Source organism: Gorilla gorilla, chromosome 13 (genome assembly GCF_029281585.2).
Source record: "Gorilla gorilla gorilla isolate KB3781 chromosome 13, NHGRI_mGorGor1-v2.1_pri, whole genome shotgun sequence".
NCBI lineage: Eukaryota > Metazoa > Chordata > Mammalia > Primates > Hominidae > Gorilla > Gorilla gorilla.
Genome location: NC_073237.2, coordinates 13,993,609 through 14,011,339, shown reverse-complemented (window position 1 = coordinate 14,011,339; position 17,731 = coordinate 13,993,609).

Here is a 17,731-nt window from a genome sequence, read left to right as displayed (position 1 = left end):
GTCTGCATTGGGAACCCAGGTGACAGGCCCTTGACTTTGACCTGCCTAAGTGGGCATTGTGACATCAGAACTCTGCACTAGTCACCCTGGTGGCAGACCCTTGTCTGTTATCTGCCTAAGAGGGCATTGTGACATCATAACTCTGCACGGGACACCCAGGTGACACACCCTTGTCTTTGATCTGCCTATGTGGGCATTGTGACATCATCAGTCTGCACTGGTCAAGCAGTTGACAGACCCTTGTCTGTGAACAGTCTAATGCGGCATTGTGACATCATAACTCTGCATTAGTCACCATGGTGAGAAACCATTGTCTGTGATCTGCCTAAAGGGGCAATGTGACATCATAACTCTGCACTGGTCACCAAGGTGACAGACCATTGTCTGTGATCTGCCTAAGGGGCATTGTGACATCATAACTCTGCACTGGTCACGCAGGTAACAGATCCTTGTCTGTGATCTGCCTAAGGGGAAATTGTGACATCATAACTCTGCATTGGTCACCAAGGTGAGAGACCATTGTCTGTGATCTGCCTAAAGGGGGGTTGTGACATCATAAATCTGCACTGGACACCCGGTTACAGACCCTTGTCTGTGAACTGCCTAAGGGTGCATTGTGACATCGTAATTCTGCACTTGTCTCCCAGGTGACAGACCCTTGTCTGTCATCTTCTTAAGGGGCATTGTGACATCATAACTCTGCACTCATCACCCAGGTGACAGACCATTGTCTGTGATCTGCCTAAGGGGCATTGTGACATCATAACTCGGCACTGGTCACCCTGGTGACAGACCCTTGTCTGTTATCTGCCTCAGGGTGCATTGTGACATCATAATTCTACACCCATCACAAATGTGTCAGACCCTTGCCTGTGATCTGCGTAAGGGTGCATTGTGACATCATAACTCTGCTCGGGTCACCCATGTGACAGGCGCTTGAATGTGATCTGCCTAAGGGGTCATTGTGACATCTTAACTCTGCACTGGTCACCCAGGAGACAGACCCCTGTCTGTGATTCGCCTAAAGGAGCATTGTGACATCATAAGTCTGCATTGGGAACCCAGGTGACAGGCCCTTGACTTTGACCTGCCTAAGTGGGCATTGTGACATCAGAACTCTGCACTAGTCACCCTGGTGGCAGACCCTTGTCTGTTATCTGCCTAAGAGGGCATTGTGACATCATAACTCTGCACGGGACACCCAGGTGACACACCCTTGTCTTTGATCTGCCTATGTGGGCATTGTGACATCATCAGTCTGCACTGGTCAAGCAGTTGACAGACCCTTGTCTGTGAACAGTCTAATGCGGCATTGTGACATCATAACTCTGCATTAGTCACCATGGTGAGAAACCATTGTCTGTGATCTGCCTAAAGGGGCAATGTGACATCATAACTCTGCACTGGTCACCAAGGTGACAGACCATTGTCTGTGATCTGCCTAAGGGGCATTGTGACATCATAACTCTGCACTGGTCACGCAGGTAACAGATCCTTGTCTGTGATCTGCCTAAGGGGAAATTGTGACATCATAACTCTGCATTGGTCACCAAGGTGAGAGACCATTGTCTGTGATCTGCCTAAAGGGGGGTTGTGACATCATAAATCTGCACTGGACACCCGGTTACAGACCCTTGTCTGTGAACTGCCTAAGGGTGCATTGTGACATCGTAATTCTGCACTTGTCTCCCAGGTGACAGACCCTTGTCTGTCATCTTCTTAAGGGGCATTGTGACATCATAACTCTGCACTCATCACCCAGGTGACAGACCATTGTCTGTGATCTGCCTAAGGGGCATTGTGACATCATAACTCGGCACTGGTCACCCTGGTGACAGACCCTTGTCTGTTATCTGCCTCAGGGTGCACTGTGACATCATAATTCTACACCCATCACAAATGTGTCAGTCCCTTGCCTGTGATCTGCTTAAGGGTGCATTGTGACATCATAACTCTGCTCGGATCACCCATGTGACAGATCCTTCTCCGTTATCTGCCAAAGGGTGCATTGTGACATCATAAACCTGCACTGGTCACCCACGTGACAGACCCTTGACTGTGATGTAGCTAAGGGGGCATGGTGACATCAAAATTCTGCACTGGTCACCCAGGTGACAGACCGTTCTCTGTGATCTTACTAAGGGGGCATTGTGACATCATAACTCTGTAATGGTCACCCAGGTGGCAGACCCTTGTCTGTGATCTGCTTAATGGGGCATTGTGACATCATAACTCTACACTGGACACCCAGGTGACAGATGCTTGTCTGTGACCTGCCCAAGGGTTCATTGCAACATCATAACTTTTCACTGGTCACCAAGGTGACAGACCATTGTGTGTGATCAGCCTAAGGAGGCATTCTGACATCATAACTCTGCACTGGTCACCAGGTGACATAGCCTTGTCTGTGAAATGCCGAAGGGGGCATTTTGACGTTATAACTCTACACTGTTCGACCACGTGACAGACCCTGGTCCTTGATCTGCCTAAGGGTGCATTGTGACATCGTAACTCGGCACGGGGCAACCAGGTCACAGACCCTTGTCTGTGATCGGCCTAAAGGTGCATTGTCACATCATAACTCTGCTCGGGTCACCCATGTGACTGGCCTTTGAATGTGATCTGCCTAAGGGGTCATTGTGACATCTTATCTCTACACTGGTCACCCAGGAGACAGATCCTTGTCTGTGATTTGCCTAATTGGGCATTGTGACATCATAAGTCTGCACTGGGAACCCAGGTGACAGGCCCTTGTCTTGACCTGCCCAAGTGGGCATTGTGACATCATAACTCTGCACTGGTCACCCTGGTGGCAGACCCTTGTCTGTTATCTGCCTAAGAGGGTATTGTGACATCATAACTCTGCACGAGACACCCAGGTGACAGACCCTTGTCTTTGATCTGCCTAAGTGGGCATTGTGACATCAGAACTCTGCACTAGTCACCGTGGTGGCAGACCCTTGTCTGTTATCTGCCTAAGAGGGCATTGTGACATCATAACTCTGCACGGGACACCCAGGTGACACACCCTTGTCTTTGATCTGCCTAAGGGGGCATTGTGACATCATCAGTCTGCACTGGTCAAGCAGTTGACAGACCCTTGTTTGTGAACAGTCTAATGCGGCATTGTGACATCATAACTCTGCATTGGTCACCAAGGTGAGAGACCATTGTCTTTGATATGCTTAAGGGGGCATTTTGACCTCATAACTCTCCAGTGGTCTCTAAGGTGACAGACCATTCTCTGTGATCTGCCTAAAGAGGCATTGTGACATCAGAACTCTACACTGGTCACAAAGGTGACAGACCCTTGACTGTGAACTGCCTAAAGGAGCATTGTGATATCATAACTCTTCACTGGTCACCCTGGTGACAGATCCTTCTCCGTTATCTGCCAAAGGGTGCATTGTGACATCATAAACCTGCACTGGTCACCCACGTGACAGACCCTTGTCTGTGATCTAGCTAAGGGGGCATTGTGACATCATAATTCTGCACTGGTCACCCAGGTGACAGACCATTCTTTGTGATCTTACTAAGGGGGCATTGTGACATCATAACTCTGTAATGGTCACCCAGGTGGCAGGCCCTTGTCTGTGATCTGCTTAATGGGGCAGTGTGACATCATAACTCTACACTGGACACCCAGGTGACAGATGCTTGTCTGTGACCTGCCCAAGGGTGCACTGCAACATCATAACTTTGCACTGGTCACCAAGGTGACAGACCATTGTGTGTGATCAGCCTAAGGAGGCATTGTGACATCATAAATCTGCAGTGGTCACCCAGGTGACATAGCCTTGTCTGTGAAATGCCGACGTGGGCATTTTGACGTCATAACTCTGCACTGTTCAACCACGTGACAGACCATGGCCTTTGATCTGCCTAAGGGAGCATTGTGACATCGTAACTCGGCACGGGGCAACCAGGTCACAGACCCTTGTCTGTGATGGGCCTAAAGGTGCATTGTCACATCATAACTCTGCTCGGGTCACCCATGTGACAGGCCCTTGAATGTGATCTGCCTAAGGGGTCATTGTGACATCTTATCTCTACACTGGTCACCCAGGAGACAGATCCTTGTCTTTGATTTGCCTAATTGGGCATTGTGACATCATAAGTCTGCACTGCGAACCCAGGTGACAGGCCCTTGTCTTGACCTGCCCAAGTGGGCATTGTGACATCATAACTCTGCACTGGTCACCCTGGTGGCAGACCCTTGTCTGTTATCTGCCTAAGAGGGTATTGTGACATCATAACTCTGCACGGGACACCCAGGTGACAGACCCTTGTCTTTGATCTGCCTAAGGGGGCATTGTGACATCATAACTCTGCACTGGTCACGCAGTTGACAGACCCTTGTCTGTGATCTGCCTAATGCGGCATTGTGACATCATAACTCTGCATTGGTCACCATGGTGAGAAACCATTGTCTGTGATATGCCTAAGGGGCAATGTGACATCATAACTCTGCAGTGGTCACCAAGGTGACAGACCATTGTCTGTGATATGCCTAAGGAGGCATTGTGACATCATAACTCTGCACTGGTCGCCCAGGTGACAGACCATTGTCTGTGAACTGCCTAAGTGGGCATTGTGACATCATAACTCTGCCCTGGTCACCATGGTGATGGAACCTTGTCTGGGATCTGCCTAAGTGGCATTGTGACATCATAACTCTGCATTGGTCACCCAGGTGAGAGACCCTTGTCTGTGATCTGCCTATGGGGGCGTTGTTGCATCTTAACTCTGCACTGGTCACCATGATGAGAGACCCTTGTCTGTGATCTGCCTAAGTGGGCATTGTGACATCATAACAGTGCACTGGTAACCCAGGTGACCGACCCTTGTCTTTTATCTGCCTAAGGGGGCATTGTTACATCATAAATCTGCAAGGGGTACCCAGGTGACAGGCCCTTGTGTGTGATCTCCCTAATGTGGCCTTGTGACATCATAACTCTGCACTAGTCACGCAGTTGACAGACCCTTTTCTGTGATCTGCCTAAGGGGAAATTGTGGCATCATAACTCTGCATTGGTCACCAAGGTGAGAGACCATTGTGTGTGATCTGCCTAAAGGGTAGTTGTGACATCATAAATCTGCACTGGACACCCGGTTACAGACCCTTGTCTGTGAACTGCCTAAGTTTGCATTGTGACTTCGTAATTCTGCACTTGTCTCCCAGGTGACAGACCCTTGTCTGTCATCTTCTTAAGGGGCATTGTGACATCATAACTCTGCACTCATCACCCAGGTGACAGACCATTGTCTGTGATCTGCCTAAGGGGCATTGTGACATCATAACTCGGCACTGGTCACCCTGGTGACAGACCCTTGTCTGTTATCTGCCTCAGGGTGCATTGTGACATCATAATTCTACACCCATCACAAAAGTGTCAGACCCTTGCCTGTGATCTGCTTAAGGGTGCATTGTGACATCATAACTCTGCTCGGGTCACCCATGTGACAGGCGCTTGAATGTGATCTGCCTAAGGGGTCATTGTGACATCTTAACTCTGCACTGGTCACCCAGGAGACAGACCCTTGTCTGTGATTTGCCTAAGGGAGCATTGTGACATCATAAGTCTGCATTGGGAACCCAGGTGACAGGCCCTTGACTTTGACCTGCCTAAGTGGGCATTGTGACATCAGAACTCTGCACTAGTCACCCTGGTGGCAGACCCTTGTCTGTTATCTGCCTAAGAGGGCATTGTGACATCATAACTCTGCACGGGACACCCAGGTGACAGATGTTTGTCTGTGACCTGCCCAAGGGTGCATTGCAACATCATAACTTTGCACTGGTCACCAAGGTGACAGACCATTGTGTGTGATCAGCCTAAGGAGGTATTGTGACATCATAAATCTGCACTGGTCACCCAGGTGACATAGCCTTGTCTGTGAAATGCCGACGTGGGCATTTTGACGTCATAAGTCTGCACTGTTCAACCACGTGACAGACCATGGCCTTTGATCTGCCTAAGGGAGCATTGTGACATCGTAACTCGGCACGGGGCAACCAGGTCACAGACCCTTGTCTGTGATCGGCCTAAAGGTGCATTGTCACATCATAACTCTGCTCGGGTCACCCATGTGACAGGCCCTTGAATGTGATCTGCCTAAGGGGTCATTGTGACATCTTATCTCTACACTGGTCACCCAGGAGACAGATCCTTGTCTGTGATTTGCCTAATTGGGCATTGTGACATCATAAGTCTGCACTGCGAACCCAGGTGACAGGCCCTTGTCTTGACCTGCCCAAGTGGGCATTGTGACATCATAACTCTGCGCTGGTCACCCTGGTGGCAGACCCTTGTCTGTTATCTGCCTAAGAGGGCATTGTGACATCATAACTCTGCACGGGACACCCAGGTGACACACCCTTGTCTTTGATCTGCCTAAGGGGGCATTGTGACATCATCAGTCTGCACTGGTCAAGCAGTTGACAGACCCTTGTCTGTGAACAGTCTAATGCGGCATTGTGACATCATAACTCTGCATTGGTCACCATGGTGAGAAACCATTGTCTGTGATCTGCCTAAGGGGGCAATGTGACATCATAACTCTGCACTGGTCACCAAGGTGACAGACCATTGTCTGTGATCTGCCTAAGGGGCATTGTGACATCATAACTCTGCACTGGTCACGCAGGTAACAGAACCTTGTCTGTGATCTGCCTAAGGGGGAATTGTGACATCATAACTCTGCATTGGTCACCAAGGTGAGAGACCATTGTCTGTGATCTGCCTAAAGGGGGGTTGTGACATCATAAATCTGCACTGGACACCCGGTTACAGACCCTTGTCTGTGAACTGCCTAAGGGTGCATTGTGACATCGTAATTCTGCACTTGTCTCCCAGGTGACAGACCGTTGTCTGTCATCTTCTTAAGGGGCATTGTGACATCATAACTCCGCACTCATCACCCAGGTGACAGACCACTGTCTGTGATCTGCCTAAGGGGCGTTGTGACATCATAACTCGGCACTGGTCACCCTGGTGACAGACCCTTGTCTGTTATCTGCCTCAGGGTGCATTGTGACATCATAATTCTACACCCATCACAAAAGTGTCAGACCCTTGCCTGTGATCTGCTTAAGGGTGCATTGTGACATCATAACTCTGCTCGGGTCACCCATGTGACAGGCGCTTGAATGTGATCTGCCTAAGGGGTCATTGTGACATCTTAACTCTGCACTGGTCACCCAGGAGACAGACCCTTGTCTGTGATTTGCCTCAGGGAGCATTGTGACATCATAAGTCTGCATTGGGAACCCAGGTGACAGGCCCTTGACTTTGACCTGCCTAAGTGGGCATTGTGACATCAGAACTCTGCACTAGTCACCCTGGTGGCAGACCCTTGTCTGTTATCTGCCTAAGAGGGCATTGTGACATCATAACTCTGCACGGGACACCCAGGTGACACACCCTTGTCTTTGATCTGCCTAAGGGGGCATTGTGACATCATCAGTCTGCACTGGTCAAGCAGTTGACAGACCCTTGTCTGTGAACAGTCTAATGCGGCATTGTGACATCATAACTCTGCATTGTTCACCATGGTGAGAAACCATTGTCTGTGATCTGCCTAAGGGGGCAATGTGACATCATAACTCTGCACTGGTCACCGAGGTGACAGACCATTGTCTGTGATCTGCCTAAGGGGCATTGTGACATCATAACTCTGCACTGGTCACGCAGGTAACAGAACCTTGTCTGTGATCTGCCTAAGGGGGAATTGTGACATCATAACTCTGCATTGGTCACCAAGGTGAGAGACCATTGTCTGTGATCTGCCTAAAGGGGGGTTGTGACATCATAAATCTGCACTGGACACCCGGTTACAGACCCTTGTCTGTGAACTGCCTAAGGGTGCATTGTGACATCGTAATTCTGCACTTGTCTCCCAGGTGACAGACCCTTGTCTGTCATCTTCTTAAGGGGCATTGTGACATCATAACTCCGCACTCATCACCCAGGTGACAGACCACTGTCTGTGATCTGCCTAAGGGGCGTTGTGACATCATAACTCGGCACTGGTCACCCTGGTGACAGACCCTTGTCTGTTATCTGCCTCAGGGTGCATTGTGACATCATAATTCTACACCCATCACAAAAGTGTCAGACCCTTGCCTGTGATCTGCTTAAGGGTGCATTGTGACATCATAACTCTGCTCGGGTCACCCATGTGACAGGCGCTTGAATGTGATCTGCCTAAGGGGTCATTGTGACATCTTAACTCTGCACTGGTCACCCAGGAGACAGACCCTTGTCTGTGATTTGCCTCAGGGAGCATTGTGACATCATAAGTCTGCATTGGGAACCCAGGTGACAGGCCCTTGACTTTGACCTGCCTAAGTGGGCATTGTGACATCAGATCTCTGCACTAGTCACCGTGGTGGCAGACCCTTGTCTGTTATCTGCCTAAGAGGGCATTGTGACATCATAACTCTGCACGGGACACCCAGGTGACACACCCTTGTCTTTGATCTGCCTAAGGGGGCATTGTGACATCATCAGTCTGCACTGGTCAAGCAGTTGACAGACCCTTGTCTGTGAACAGTCTAATGTGGCTTTGTGACATCATAACTCTGCATTGGTTACCATGGTGAGAAACCATTGTCTGTGATCTGCCTAAGGGGGCAATGTGACATCATAACTCTGCACTGGTCACCAAGGTGACAGACCATTGTCTGTGATCTGCCTAAGGGGCATTGTGACATCATAACTCTGCACTGGTCACGCAGGTAACAGAACCTTGTCGTTGATCTGCCTAATGAAGCATTGTGACATCATAATTCTGCATTGGTCACCAAGGTGAGAAACCATTGTCTGTGATCTGCCTAAGGGGGCGTTGTGACGTCATAAATCTGCACTGGTCAACCAGGTGACAGACCCTTGTCTGTGAACTGCTTAAGGGGGCATTGTGACATCGTTATTCTGCACTTGTCTCTCAGGTGACAGACCCTTGTCTTTCATCTGCTTAAGGGGCATTGTGACATCATTACTCTGCACTCATCACCCAGGTGACAGACCATTGTCTGTTATCTGCCTAAGGGGCATTGTGACATCATAACTTTTCGCTGCTCACCCTGGTGACAGATCGTTTTCCGTTATCTGCCTAAGGGGTCATTGTGACATCATAACCCTGCACTCGTCAACAAGGTGACAGTCCCTTGTCTGTGATCTGCCTAAGGGGGCACTGTGACATCGTAACTCTGCACTGGTCACTCAGGTGACAGACCATTGGCTGTGATCTGCCCAAGAAGGCATTGTGACATCATAACTCTGCATTGGTCACCAACGTGAGAAACCATTGTCTGTGATCTCCCTAAGGGGGCGTTGTGACATCATAAGTCTGCACTGGTCACACAGGTGACAGACCTTGTCTGTGAACTGCTTAAGGGGCATAGGGGCATCATAACTCTGCACTTGTCTCCCAGGTGACAGACGCTTGTCTTTGATCTGCTTAAGGGGGCATTTTGACATCATAACTCTCCAGTGGTCTCTAAGGTGACAGACCCTTGTCTGTGATCTAGCTAAGGGGGCATTGTGACATCATAATTCTGCACTGCTCACCCAGCTGACAGACCGTTCTCTGTGATCTTACTAAGGGGGCATTGTGACATCATAACTCTGTAATGGTCACCCACGTGGCAGACCATTGTCTGTGATCTGCTTAATGGGGCATTATGACATCATAACTCTACACTGGACACCCAGGTGACAGATGCTTCTCTGTGACCCGCCCAAGGGTGCATTGCAACATCATAACTTTGCACTGGTCACCAAGGTGACAGACCATTGTGTGTGATCAGCCTAAGGAGGCATTCTGACATCATAACTCTGCACTGGTCACCCAGGTGACATAGCCTTGTCTGTGAAATGCCGAAGGGGGCATTTTGACGTCATAACTCTGCCCTGTTCGACCACGTGACAGACCCTGGTCCTTGATCTGCCTAAGGGTGCATTGTGACATCGTAACTCGGCACGGGGCACCCAGGTCACAGACCCTGGTCTGTGATCGGCCTAAAGGTGCATTGTCACATCATAACTCTGCTCGGGTCACCCATGTGACTGGCCCTTGAATGTGATCTGCCTAAGGGGTCATTGTGACATCTTATCTCTACACTGGTCACCCAGGAGACAGATCCTTGTCTGTGATTTGCCTAATTGGGCATTGTGACATCATAAGTCTGCACTGGGAACCCAGGTGACAGGCCCTTGTCTTGACCAGCCCAAGTGGGCATTGTGACATCATAACTCTGCACTGGTCACCCTGGTGGCAGACCCTTGTCTGTTATCTGCCTAAGAGGGTATTGTGACATCATAACTCTGCACGGGACACCCAGGTGACAGACCCTTGTCTTTGATCTGCCTAAGGGGGCATTGTGACATCATAAGTCTGCACTGGTCACGCAGTTGACAGACCCCTGTCTGTGATCTGCCTAATGCGGCATTGTGACATCATAACACTGCATTGGTCACCATGGTGAGAAACCATTGTCTGTGATCTGCCTAAGGGGCAATGTGACATCATAACTCTGCAGTGGTCACCAAGGTGACAGACCATTGTCTGTGATATGCCTAAGGAGGCATTGTGACATCATAACTCTGCACTGGTCACCCAGGTGACAGACCATTGTCTGTGAACTGCCTAAGTGGGCATTGTGACATCATAACTCTGCCCTGGTCACCTAGGTGATGGAATCTTGTCTGTGATCTGCCTAAGTGGCATTGTGACATCATAACTCTGCATTGGTCACCCAGGTGACAGACCCTTGTCTGTGATCTGCCTATTGGGGCGTTGTTGCATCTTAACTCTGCACTGGTCACCATGATGACACACCCTTGTCTGTGATCTGCCTAAGGGGGCATTGTGACATCATAACTCTGCACGGGGTACCCAGGTGACAGTCCCTTGTCTGTGATCTCCCTAAGGTGGCCTTGTGACATCATAACTCTGCACTGGTCACGCAGTTGACAGACCCTTGTCTGTGATCTGCCTAATGAAGGATTGCAACATCATAATTCTGCATTGGTCACCAAGGTGGGAAACCATTGTCTGTGATCTGCCTAAGGGGGCGTTGTGACATCATAAATCTGCACTGGTCAACCAGGTGACAGACCCTTGTCTGTGAACTGCTTAAGGGGGCATTGTGACATCGTAATTCTGCACTTGTCTCCCAGGTGACAGACCCTTGTCTGTCATCTGCTTAAGGGGCATTGTGACATCATTACTCTGCACTCATCACCCAGGTGACAGACCATTGTCTGTGATCTGCCTAAGGGGCATTGTGACATCATAACTCGGCACAGGTCACCCTGGTGACAGACCCTTGTCTGTTATCTGCCTCAGGGTGCATTGTGACATCATAATTCTACACCCATCACAAATGTGTCAGACCCTTGCCTGTGATCTGCGTAAGGGTGCATTGTGACATCATAACTCTGCTCGGGTCACCCATGTGACAGGCGCTTGAATGTGATCTGCCTAAGGGGTCATTGTGACATCTTAACTCTGCACTGGTCACCCAGGAGACAGAACCTTGTCTGTGATTTGCCTCAGGGAGCATTGTGACATCATAAGTCTGCATTGGGAACCCAGGTGACAGGCCCTTGACTTTGACCTGCCTAAGTGGGCATTGTGACATCAGATCTCTGCACTAGTCACCGTGGTGGCAGACCCTTGTCTGTTATCTGCCTAAGAGGGCATTGTGACATCATAACTCTGCACGGGACACCCAGGTGACACACCCTTGTCTTTGATCTGCCTAAGGGGGCATTGTGACATCATCAGTCTGCACTGGTCAAGCAGTTGACAGACCCTTGTCTGTGAACAGTCTAATGTGGCTTTGTGACATCATAACTCTGCATTGGTTACCATGGTGAGAAACCATTGTCTGTGATCTGCCTAAGGGGGCAATGTGACATCATAACTCTGCACTGGTCACCAAGGTGACAGACCATTGTCTGTGATCTGCCTAAGGGGCATTGTGACATCATAACTCTGCACTGGTCACGCAGGTAACAGAACCTTGTCGTTGATCTGCCTAATGAAGCATTGTGACATCATAATTCTGCATTGGTCACCAAGGTGAGAAACCATTGTCTGTGATCTGCCTAAGGGGGCGTTGTGACGTCATAAATCTGCACTGGTCAACCAGGTGACAGACCCTTGTCTGTGAACTGCTTAAGGGGGCATTGTGACATCGTAATTCTGCACTTGTCTCTCAGGTGACAGACCCTTGTCTTTCATCTGCTTAAGGGGCATTGTGACATCATTACTCTGCACTCATCACCCAGGTGACAGACCATTGTCTGTTATCTGCCTAAGGGGCATTGTGACATCATAACTTTTCGCTGCTCACCCTGGTGACAGATCGTTTTCCGTTATCTGCCTAAGTGGTCATTGTGACATCATAACCCTGCACTCGTCAACAAGGTGACAGTCCCTTGTCTGTGATCTGCCTAAGGGGGCACTGTGACATCGTAACTCTGCACTGGTCACTCAGGTGACAGACCATTGGCTGTGATCTGCCCAAGAAGGCATTGTGACATCATAACTCTGCATTGGTCACCAACGTGAGAAACCATTGTCTGTGATCTCCCTAAGGGGGCGTTGTGACATCATAAGTCTGCACTGGTCACACAGGTGACAGACCTTGTCTGTGAACTGCTTAAGGGGCATAGGGGCATCATAACTCTGCACTTGTCTCCCAGGTGACAGACCCTTGTCTTTGATCTGCTTAAGGGGGCATTTTGACATCATAACTCTCCAGTGGTCTCTAAGGTGACAGACCATTGTCTGTGATCTGCCTAAAGAGACATTGTGACATCAGAACTCTACACTGGTCACACAGGTGACAGACCCTTGACTGTGAACTGCCTAAAGGAGCATTGTGATATCATAACTCTTCACTGGTCACCCTGGTGACAGATCCTTCTCCGTTATCTGCCAAAGGGTGCATTGTGACATCATAAACCTGCACTGGTCACCCACGTGACAGACCCTTGTCTGTGATCTAGCTAAGGGGGCATTGTGACATCATAATTCTGCACTGCTCACCCAGGTGACAGACCGTTCTCTGTAATCTTACTAAGGGGGCATTGTGACATCATAACTCTGTAATGGTCACCCACGTGGCAGACCATTGTCTGTGATCTGCTTAATGGGGCATTATGACATCATAACTCTACACTGGACACCCAGGTGACAGATGCTTCTCTGTGACCTGCCCAAGGGTGCATTGCAACATCATAACTTTGCACTGGTCACCAAGGTGACAGACCATTGTGTGTGATCAGCCTAAGGAGGCATTCTGACATCATAACTCTGCACTGGTCACCCAGGTGACATAGCCTTGTCTGTGAAATGCCGAAGGGGGCATTTTGACGTCATAACTCTGCCCTGTTCGACCACGTGACAGACCCTGGTCCTTGATCTGCCTAAGGGTGCATTGTGACATCGTAACTCGGCACGGGGCACCCAGGTCACAGACCCTTGTCTGTGATCGGCCTAAAGGTGCATTGTCACATCATAACTCTGCTCGGGTCACCCATGTGACTGGCCCTTGAATGTGATCTGCCTAAGGGGTCATTGTGACATCTTATCTCTACACTGGTCACCCAGGAGACAGATCCTTGTCTGTGATTTGCCTAATTGGGCATTGTGACATCATAAGTCTGCACTGGGAACCCAGGTGACAGGCCCTTGTCTTGACCTGCCCAAGTGGGCATTGTGACATCATAACTCTGCACTGGTCACCCTGGTGGCAGACCCTTGTCTGTTATCTGCCTAAGAGGGTATTGTGACATCATAACTCTGCACGGGACACCCAGGTGACAGACCCTTGTCTTTGATCTGCCTAAGGGGGCATTGTAACATCATAAGTCTGCACTGGTCACGCAGTTGACAGACCCCTGTCTGTGATCTGCCTAATGCGGCATTGTGACATCATAACACTGCATTGGTCACCATGGTGAGAAACCATTGTCTGTGATCTGCCTAAGGGGCAATGTGACATCATAACTCTGCAGTGGTCACCAAGGTGACAGACCATTGTCTGTGATATGCCTAAGGAGGCATTGTGACATCATAACTCTGCACTGGTCACCCAGGTGACAGACCATTGTCTGTGAACTGCCTAAGTGGGCATTGTGACATCATAACTCTGCCCTGGTCACCTAGGTGATGGAATCTTGTCTGTGATCTGCCTAAGTGGCATTGTGACATCATAACTCTGCATTGGTCACCCAGGTGACAGACCCTTGTCTGTGATCTGCCTATTGGGGCGTTGTTGCATCTTAACTCTGCACTGGTCACCATGATGACACACCCTTGTCTGTGATCTGCCTAAGGGGGCATTGTGACATCATAACTCTGCACGGGGTACCCAGGTGACAGTCCCTTGTCTGTGATCTCCCTAAGGTGGCCTTGTGACATCATAACTCTGCACTGGTCACGCAGTTGACAGACCCTTGTCTGTGATCTGCCTAATGAAGGATTGCAACATCATAATTCTGCATTGGTCACCAAGGTGGGAAACCATTGTCTGTGATCTGCCTAAGGGGGCGTTGTGACATCATAAATCTGCACTGGTCAACCAGGTGACAGACCCTTGTCTGTGAACTGCTTAAGGGGGCATTGTGACATCGTAATTCTGCACTTGTCTCCCAGGTGACAGACCCTTGTCTGTCATCTGCTTAAGGGGCATTGTGACATCATTACTCTGCACTCATCACCCAGGTGACAGACCATTGTCTGTGATCTGCCTAAGGGGCATTGTGACATCATAACTCGGCACAGGTCACCCTGGTGACAGACCCTTGTCTGTTATCTGCCTCAGGGTGCATTGTGACATCATAATTCTACACCCATCACAAATGTGTCAGACCCTTGCCTGTGATCTGCGTAAGGGTGCATTGTGACATCATAACTTTGCTCGGGTCACCCATGTGACAGGCGCTTGAATGTGATCTGCAAAACGGGTCATTATGACATCTTAACTCTGCACTGGTCACCCAGGAGACAGACCCTTGTCTGTGATTTGCCTAAGGGAGCATTGTGACATCATAAGTCTGCATTGGGAACCCAGGTGACAGGCCCTTGACTTTGACCTGCCTAAGTGGGCATTGTGACATCAGAACTCTGCACTAGTCACCCTGGTGGCAGACCCTTGTCTGTTATCTGCCTAAGAGGGCATTGTGACATCATAACTCTGCACGGGACACCCAGGTGACACACCCTTGTCTTTGATCTGCCTAAAGGGGCATTTTGACATCATAACTCTCCAGTGGTCTCTAAGGTGACAGACCCTTGTCTTTGATCTGCCTAAGGGGGCATTGTGACATCATAAGTCTGCACTGGTCACGCAGTTGACAGACCCCTGTCTCTGATCTGCCTAATGCGGCATTGTGACATCATAACTCTGCATTGGTCACCATGGTGAGAAACCATTGTCTGTGATCTGCCTAAGGGGCAATGTGACATCATAACTCTGCAGTGGTCACCAAGGTGACAGACCATTGTCTGTGATATGCCTAAGGAGGCATTGTGACATCATAACTCTGCATTGGTCACCCAGGTGACAGACCATTGTCTGTGAACTGCCTAAGTGGGCATTGTGACATCATAACTCTGCCCTGGTCACCTAGGTGATGGAACCTTGTCTTTGATCTGCCTAAGTGGCATTGTGACATCATAACTCTGCATTGGTCACCCAGGTGACAGACCCTTGTCTGTGATCTGCCTATGGGGGCGTTGTGACATCATAACTCTGTAATGGTCACCCAGGTGGCGGACCCTTGTCTGTGATCTGCTTAATGGGGCATTGTGACATCATAACTCTACACTGGACACCCAGGTGATAGATGCTTGTCTGTGACCTGCCCAAGGGTGCATTGCAACATCATAACTTTGCACTGGTCACCAAGGTGACAGATCATTGTGTGTGATCAGCCTAAGGAGGCATTGTGACATCATAACTCTGCACTGGTCACCCAGGTGACATAGCCTTGTCTGTGAAATGCCGAAGGAGGCATTTTGACGTCATAACTCTGCACTGTTCAACCACGTGACAGACCCTGGTCCTTGATCTGCCTAAGGGTGCATTGTGACATCGTAACTCGGCACGGGGCACCCAGTTCACAGACCCTTGTCTGTGATCGGCCTAAAGGTGCATTGTCACATCATAACTCTGCTCGGGTCACCCATGTGACTGGCCCTTGAATGTGATCTGCCTAAGGGGTCATTGTGACATCTTATCTCTACACTGGTCACCCAGGAGACAGATCCTTGTCTGTGATTTGCCTAATTGGGCATTGTGACATCATAAGTCTGTACTGGGAACCCAGGTGACAGGCCCTTGTCTTAACCTGCCCAAGTGGGCATTGTGACATCATAACTCTGCACTGGTCACCTAGGTGATGGAACCTTGTCTGTGATCTGCCTAAGTGGCATTGTGACATCATAACTCTGCATTGGTCACCCAGGTGACAGACCCTTGTCTGTGATCTGCCTATGGGGGCGTTGTTGCATCTTAACTCTGCACTGGTCACCATGATGACAGACCCTTGTCTGTGATCTGCCTAAGGGGGCATTGTGACATCATAACAGTTCACTGGTAACCCAGGTGACCGACCCTTGTCTTTTATCTGCCTAAGGGGGCATTGTTACATCATAACTCTGCACGGGGTACCCAGGTGACAGGCCCTTGTCTGTGATCTCCCTAAGGTGGCCTTGTGACATCATAACTCTGCACTGGTCACGCAGTTGACAGACCCTTGTCTGTGATCTGCCTAATGAAGCATTGTGATATCATAATTCTGCATTGGTCACCAAGGTGAGAAACCATTGTCTGTGATCTGCCTAAGGGGGCGTTGTGACATCATAAATCTGCACTGGTCAACCAGGTGACAGACCCTTGTCTGGGAACTGCTTAAGGGGGCATTGTGACATCGTAATTCTGCACTTGTCTCCCAGGTGACAGACCCTTGTCTGTCATCTGCTTAAGGGGCATTGTGACATCATTACTCTGCACTCATCACCCAGGTGACAGACCATTGTCTGTGATCTGCCTAAGGGGCATTGTGACATCATAACTCGGCACTGGTCACCCTGGTGACAGACCCTTGTCTGTTATCTGCCTCAGGGTGCATTGTGACATCATAATTCTACACCCATCACAAATGTGTCAGACCCTTGCCTGTGATCTGCTTAAGGGTGCATTGTGACATCATAACTCTGCTCGGGTCACCCATGTGACAGGCGCTTGAATGTGATCTGCCTAAGGGGTCATTGTGACATCTTAACTCTGCACTGGTCACCCAGGAGACAGACCCTTGTCTGTGATTTGCCTAAGGGAGCATTGTGACATCATAAGTCTGCATTGGGAACCCAGGTGACAGGCCCTTGACTTTGACCTGCCTAAGGGGGCATTGTGACATCAGAACTCTGCACTAGTCACCCTGGTGGTAGACCCTTGTCTGCTATCTGCCTAAGAGGGCATTGTGACATCATAACTCTGCACGGGACACCCAGGTGACACACCCTTGTCTTTGATCTGCCTAAGGGGGCATTGTGACATCATCAGTCTGCACTGGTCAAGCAGTTGACAGACCCTTGTCTGTGAACAGTCTAATGCGGCATTGTGACATCATAACTCTGCATTGGTCACCATGGTGAGAAACCATTGTCTGTGATCTGCCTAAGGGGGCAATGTGACATCATAACC